This window comes from Marmota monax, unplaced genomic scaffold, assembly GCF_021218885.2.
Source record: "Marmota monax isolate L192 unplaced genomic scaffold, Marmota_monax_Labrador192_F-V1.1 WCK01_AAM20220418_F8-fsc00167, whole genome shotgun sequence".
Taxonomy (NCBI): domain Eukaryota; kingdom Metazoa; phylum Chordata; class Mammalia; order Rodentia; family Sciuridae; genus Marmota; species Marmota monax.
Genome location: NW_026694116.1, coordinates 1944816 through 1952149, shown reverse-complemented (window position 1 = coordinate 1952149; position 7334 = coordinate 1944816).

The window sequence follows — 7334 nt, the reverse complement described above, 5'->3', positions numbered from 1 at the left end:
GGGAGGGTCACGTTAGGGCTTCTTCTGCTCAGGCCTCCACCACAGAACAGGGGGAGTGGGTTCCGCTGCAAGTATTCATTGGGCACAGCCCGGAAGGCAGGGAGTCCAGAGCAGGTGCCAGCAGTCCAGAGACCTCTCCTCCCAGTGTTCAGGGGGCAGGGGGCAGGGCAAGCTGATCTCCTTCCCAGGGTGCTGGTCCCATTCCAAGGCCCACCTCAGGACCACATCTAACCCCATTCTAACCCCATCACCTTGCTTGCCATGCCACAACTACTTGAACTTGGGTTTCCACTGGATCCTGGAGAGAACCTCTTGTGTGCAGCACCCCCAGCAGTCATCAGGAGCCCCCCACCCCACATGCTGGCCTTTAATTAGCTATACATACAAAGATAGGACTCCAAGACTTCTTCAGACAGCAGCTGATTGGGAGGATAACAGGCAGACACTCAAGTGGACCTTGCTCAAGCCACACGGCCAGGAGCTGCTGAGCTGGACTGGCAAGCACCAGCTGTTCCCTCAATTTTGGACTTCCAGCCCCAGAATGGGAAAGAACAGATCCCTGTTGTTTGAAGGCACTTAAGCATGGTGCATTGTTGTCTGGGCAACAGGCACCACACCTCCTGTCAGAGTGCACAGGTGTGTGGGGGGACCTGGAGGTCCAGCACCTGCCCCTGCTCGGGTTACCAGTGAGGTCCCAGCACAGGGCTGGGGAGGCGGCTGTGCCATGCCCTGTGCAGGCTCTCACAGCTCTTGTTGGCTTGGGGTTCTCAGCCAGCTCTGGGGGGGCGTCTGCTAATAATATGCCCGATCCTTGGGTGGGCTCTTTTCCTGGGTGGCCCTAAATTGACTGGAGACCTGCTGGGAAGTGGAAGCTCCAGAGGCCCACTCTCCCAGCAGCCCTGGAGCTGGACAAGGAGAGGGGACATCCCGTGCTGGAGGAGGGGACAGAGCAGGCGTCAGCAGGAGGCTCCCCTCACAGGAGCGATGGCCGAGGGCCACCACCTCAGGAGCAGCCTGAAGCATGGGGATGGCACAGGGTGGAGGGACCCTACCTCCTCCCTGACGCTGACCCCCATGAGAGCCCAGGAGGGAGGCCACTCTGCAGCCAAGGGGAGGGCCCATCCCTTGAGCACCCCGACCCCAGGGCCTGCAAGGGGCTGAGGAGAGGCGTGGGTTTGGGGGAGGGGACAGGAAGGGCAGCATGTCCCTGCTGGTGGGGAGGGGTAGTGGAAGGAGCTACAGAGAGGCTGAGGACAGATGTGGGACCCCAGCTTCCTTCCACAGCTCTGTGCTGGGTGGGACTGGCTGACCAGCCCCTCCAGAGCAGGCCCCAACCTGGCAGGGCCCCAGGAGCCCTCCCTGGGTCTCAGGTCCCTCTAGACACCTGAGACAGGAGTCCCCATAGAAGCAGAGCTGGCTGGCCCTGGGAAGGCTGTGGGTTGAGGGTCTGAGCCCCGGAGCTCCCCCTACCCAGGCTCCATTGCTCCAGATGTGGGCAGGGCCACACCCCAAACCCCAGGCCTGTGGAGGCTCGGTCCCAGCTCCACCTCTCTGTCCCTATCCACACTTCCACCCCATCCTCCGTGGGCCCCTCAGTGAGTGCCACCCTCAGGGACTGTTGGAAGACAAAGTGATGTCACCCCAGAAGGCAGAGCTCTCCTGCGTGCTGGACCCTTCAGGACCCTGGTCAGCCTCCAGAGGCCTGGCCCCCGCCCCAATGCTGGAACTAATTCTCCCCATCCCCAGGAGTTTTCTGGCTGTTCTGCAGGGGCCTCTTCCTGCATGATTGACCAGGACCCAGAGGGGCCCAGCTGTGGGGAGGAAGCCCAGTCCTGTGTCCCCTCAAGAGGACCCTACCGAGCCGGGCAGTGATGTAATACCCCTGGAGGGAGGTGCGGCATCAGGCTCAGGCAGCACCCCCTCCACACCCCACCCTCTCTCCTCATACCCAGCCCTACAATGTGGGTGCTACCCCACACCCAGCCCCTCACATCCAGCTGGACCCTCTGGAGTGGATGTGGGGTCTGCCTGGGACTCCCTGCAGGCCACTGGGTTTAACTCTCACATTGCCCATGTCCTGATCCCTAGAACCTGATGCTGTGACCTTGTATGACTTGAAGGTGTGATTTAGTGAAGCCTCTTGAGGTTGAGATGGGCCTGAAATGCAGTCACAGTCTCCTTACAAGAGGGCTGGGGTGGCGCCGTGGTGGAAGAGAGGCAGGCAGAGATGGTCACCAGGGTGCACTGTGCAGACTTTTCCAGATGACATCATAAGGGGACCTCGGGGAAGGTGGGGCCGGTTTAACAGACAGAAGAGCAGACACAGCCACCAGAGGGGGAAGCTCTGGACCTGCACAGAGCCCTGACCAGCACACCGGGCCTCCAGCCGATTGGGGTGTCAGTCTCCATAATCGCAGGAGCTGCTTCGCTTACCCAACTCCCCTTGGACGCCCGAGGGCCATGTATAGCCTATTGTTCTGTCCTCTGGAGAACCCTGACCAACACCAGGCTATTTTCCCCAGAGCCTGTTCCTCTGACTTCACTGTCCCTCTGGAGTGGACGCTGGTCCTGAGGCCCAGCTGGCCAGATCTGCCTGATGTAGGTGTGAGAACCTTGCGGATGCCATTGTGACCCATGTATTGCCCATGTGTCCCCATTGGAGATGGCCAGTGGGTCCCCTGAGCAGCAACACATGTGCCTTCTCACCTCAGGGTGAGCAGGTGCTACCCAGACATCCAGGTCTCCCCGACCGTGGGTCTGAGGACACTGCTACTGAGGGTTCAGCCCTGTCTGACCACTGCCTGACCCGCCTTGCTCCTGGGCCCAGGGTGTGCCTGCCTGGTTCTGTTTCTCCCTCCACTGACTTGCCTTCATCAGAGGGCCAGGTGCACACCCATAGCACAATTCCTGCCACACCCCACCCTTTCTCTTCAATTACCAGTTCCAACATGAGGCCAAGCTCACGGCAGCTTCTCCTGGCGACAGCAGCGGGTTTTTCTGGATTTGTCTCCCTGAGCATCACGTACTGACCCACAGAGTTACACAGACTTGCTATCTGTGGTGGCTGAAAAGTGCACCCTAAGATGTCCACGAGCTAATCCTGGAAGCCCGTGAGTCTGTGAACGTGGCAGAAGAGACTCTGCAGATGTGACTAGGTTGGGGGCCTTGACGAGGTGTGACCCACGATTCTCTGGGCAGTCAGGCCTGATGCCCTCCCAGGGAGGCAGGAGGGTCAGAGTAGAACTGGAGGGGAGACATGAGGACAGAAGCAGAGGCCAGCGAGTACAGAAGGGAAAGGGGCCCAGGTGGGTGAGCACAGGTGGACACCTGACTCTGGAAGGGGCAGACGCATGTCTCTACTGGAGGCTCAGTCCTGCTGACGCAGGTGTCAGGATTTTTGACCTCCAAGATTGGATGAGAAATGTGGGTGTTTTTTTTTTAAAGAGAGAGAGAGAGAGAATTTTAATATTTATTTTTTAGTTTTCGGCAGACACAACATCTTTGTTTGTTTGTGGTGATGAGGATCGAACCCGGGCAGCACGCATGCCAGGCGAGCGCGCTACTGCTTGAGCCACATCCCCAGTCCCAGTGTGTGTTGTTTTAAGCCACTAATTTTGTGGCAATTAACAATTGGTTATAGCAGCCAGAGGAAATGTATCCACCCTGTCTAGTGTTCCCTCTGATGCTCAGCTGTCCTTCCTTGGCCAGAGGGGGCTTTTTGCTGGCCCTTGACATGACCCCATTCCTTTCTGTAATTTCCTTACCTCTATCAAAACAGGATTCTCTGTGCCCTGGCACCTTCCCTGCTGAGATGTCTCCAAGGACTGTCTGTCCAATGGGGATAGTGTGTGGTTCACTCCCAGCTTAGAGCATCCTCATTTTGGACGACAACACCCTACACACCCCCAATGTTTGCTAATTATATTGTTCTTTTTACTCCACCAAGGTTTTAAATTGTTACAATCTGTTCTGTAACCAGACTTTGCATAATCATCTAACATTTGCTGTAAATCCACTTACATAGGTTCCTGCTGACCACACACACATTCACTGTTATTTTTCACTGTGGAGTTCCTTACTTGGGTATTTCTTTGAGGTGACTGCATTTCACCTTCAAGGTTGTTTTTCCTTCAAAAAGGGCATCTGTGCTGGTGCCACATGTCGTGTGTTGCTCCACACTTGCGGCATCTCCCCTGTCTGTGGACGTGGGTGACAGCTTGGCTGGGTATAACAGTCCTGTGTCTGTGGACCTGGATGATATCTTGGCTGGGTACAATACTCCTCATCTCACTGTCTTCCTCCTCAGCGTTTGGTCTGCCCAGACCCTCGAGTTTAGTGCCCCCCAGGAAACCCAAAGCCAGATGGCTCTGCTCCTCCCGGGTGACCCCTTTTCCCGTCTTATACCCTTAAGAGCTCTTTCTTTGCCCTTCAATCTCAGTAGATGTAGGAGGGTCAATATCTGGGTGGTGTTTTCCTGGAACTCAGTACACAGTTCTTTGTCTGCTACATCATTATGTTTCTAAATGTTTTCTAAATTGATTTTAAATACTTAAAGCCTGTTGGAGTCTCTGCCCTGGGGCACAAGGACCCTTGAGATAGAGTCCTCCACCCTCTCTCAAGTCCCGGGTTCTATGTCTGCCTCTGCTGTGCAGAGTCATCTACTGAGGTCCTTAATTTGATTAAGGTTCTTGCTAGTCTTGACTCACTTAGTAGTAATTGGAGGGCGCCTGGCTCTCCAAAGGCTTCTGGGTCCTGCAGTCTCCTTTCCTTCCTCAGTCTGCGGAGATAACAGACTCCTCTGTCTCTCCTTTTTACTGAAACTTGCCCTCATAAGCCGACCTGGGCCGGAAGCCTGGAGGATACTTTCCCTCTGCCCTGGACGTAGGCTTTACCGATGACCAGGTTCTCTGTCCTTGAAGTCCACTTAGTCCTCTCCTCTCCTTTTTCTCTCCTTCCTTCCTTCACCCACTCTTCCTGTTCCTTCTTCCTTCTCTATTTTTCTAAACGTATCTGTTTTAAGTGTGGTAAATACACATGGCATAAAATATACCATGCAAACCAATTCCGAGAGGACATTCCGTGTGTTAAGCCTGTCCGCATGGTGCCGCGGCTGCCTCCACCATCCATCCACAGGACTCTCCCACTTTCCAAGTGAAAACTCTGTCCCATAGACACTGACTCCGCAGCCCCTGCACCCTCCATTCCACTTCCTGTCTCTGGCCTGGTGACTCGGAGTTGTCACACAGGTGGAACCCCGCAGCACTGTCCTGTGCCAGGCCCCTTTCTCAGCGCCATGTCCTCAAGGCTCACCCACATTGCGCAGCTGTCGGACCCTCCTTCCTGCTTAAGGCCAAGGGATCCCCATGTGGCTGGGCCACACATTGCCCCATGGTCATCCCCCATGGTCAAGTGGGTTCTTCCGCCTCCCAGCCCCTGTGTCCTCTTCCTGTTCCCTTTCCTGTGCCCCAGCCTGCGGGTGACCCCACCACCTTCCCACCGCTCCAGAGCATGGGCAAGGGCTGTGTGTCTGAGTGTCCATCTGCCCCGTTTCCTAGGATCTTGTGAAATGTCCTTGCCCATTGACCACGCCACGCAGCTGGAGATGTCCTAGGGCTCCATACTCTTTCCCCAGAGGGAAGCCTGAGGGTGTCACCTTGTTTTGGGGGTTGGCCTAGACAGCTCCCCAGCCAGATGACAGGGAAGGCCAGAACAGCCTCTGGCGGCCTCTCCCCAGGGCTGTGGGGAGAATTCTCAGGATGCTGTGGCTGTCTCAGGTTGACCTTGAGGACAGGATCAGAGAAGGGGGGTCACTGCCCACACTTCCCAACATGGCTCCCAACAGTATCTGAGGACATCTGTGACACTGGCTTGTCCTTGCCCTTATGGCTTCTGAGTATTGATCACTGCCTTTCACTGTCTGTTTATCAGCTTGGGTTTGGGAGGCTCCTGAGGCGGCGGTCACCCCTGCCCCACTGTAGATACCACACCCGCCCACACACCTGCCTCCCACCTGAAGACGTGCCACACAGGGACCCGGCCTCCTCACCTCCTCTGGACCACCTTCTGGCTGCCCTGCTCCACAAGGCAGCCCATCTGCCCCAGAGCTTCAGCTCCCATACTGAGCAGGTAACCAGACAGTTTCTCTGCAGCCTGGCAGCCCCAGGATAGGCCTCTGGCAGGCACCCTGTGAGGGTCCAGCATGGACATCCTGATCCACCTCTGTGCTGCTCCTGTCCTCCCCATCCCAGGTGCCCCTCCTTCCTCCCCCTACCTGAGCTCGACCCTCCCCACCCAGTCTTGTGGGAAGAATGGCAGTGCCACTTCCAGAGGCGGTGTCCTCCGCCAGCTCCAGTGCCCCTCAGCCCTCCCTGCAGGGAGCTCACAGCACCTGTCTGTCTTTTACACTCATAAAGGGGCGATTGTCATCTGTTCTGGGGCTTCCAGGACATCTGCCCCATCTCCACTCCCATGCTCTGCAGACATTCTGAGGGCGCAAGATCGTCCACGCTCCAAGGACCCAGAGCCTGGGAGCCCAGTGCCCGCCCTCCCACCTCACTTGCTCCAGGCTTTGCTTCTTGCCTGTGGGTCACTCCACTGTACCCAGAGGCCAAGGAGCCAGGAATCAGCACTGGATGTGTAAGGGACTGTCTACCCTCTCCACACAGGAAACAGCCACTGGACCCTGCCGAGAGGGGACTGTCATTTCCAAGATAGACCTACTTTACCCACCCACATGGTGCAGGAACAAGTTGAGAGGTCCCCCTGCCACCTGGGACACAGGCTCCTCCACGCCTGTCGCTGGTTGACACCACAAAATGTCGGTGTCCTCCTCCCAACTGTCACCTCTCTCTAGCCCTGGGATTCGGATGCCAACAGCACAGGCAGACCCCTGCACTCAGAAAACAAGAGTGGAAAAGAGAGCTCTCTGTGTGGGCAGAACAGGCTGGCCCTTGGGGACAGGCTGCCACGCATCTCTACTGCCACGCTCTGCGGATGTGGCTTGCGTGAGCCTTCCAGATGTGGCTCACTGCCATTGCTCAGGGATGCAGGGGGAACACAACACCCCAAAGCCCTGACGCCCTCTCTTGCGCCCTCCCCTTGCTCCTGGGGTGCCTCGTGTGAGCACCTCTGACGTCCGCAGGCACTTTCTCTCTCTGCAGTGCTGTGTGCATGGCCCCGGGTTGTGCAGGCGCTGTGGCCTGCTTGATCTGTTTATGCACATCAGCGGTCTCATTCAACAGCATGCCCTGCGGAGACCTCCGGCCTCCCTCCTCATAGCTGCTCTGCTCCTCAGAAAGGGGCACCTCCGTCTGTGAGTGCCTCCCAGGGCGGTG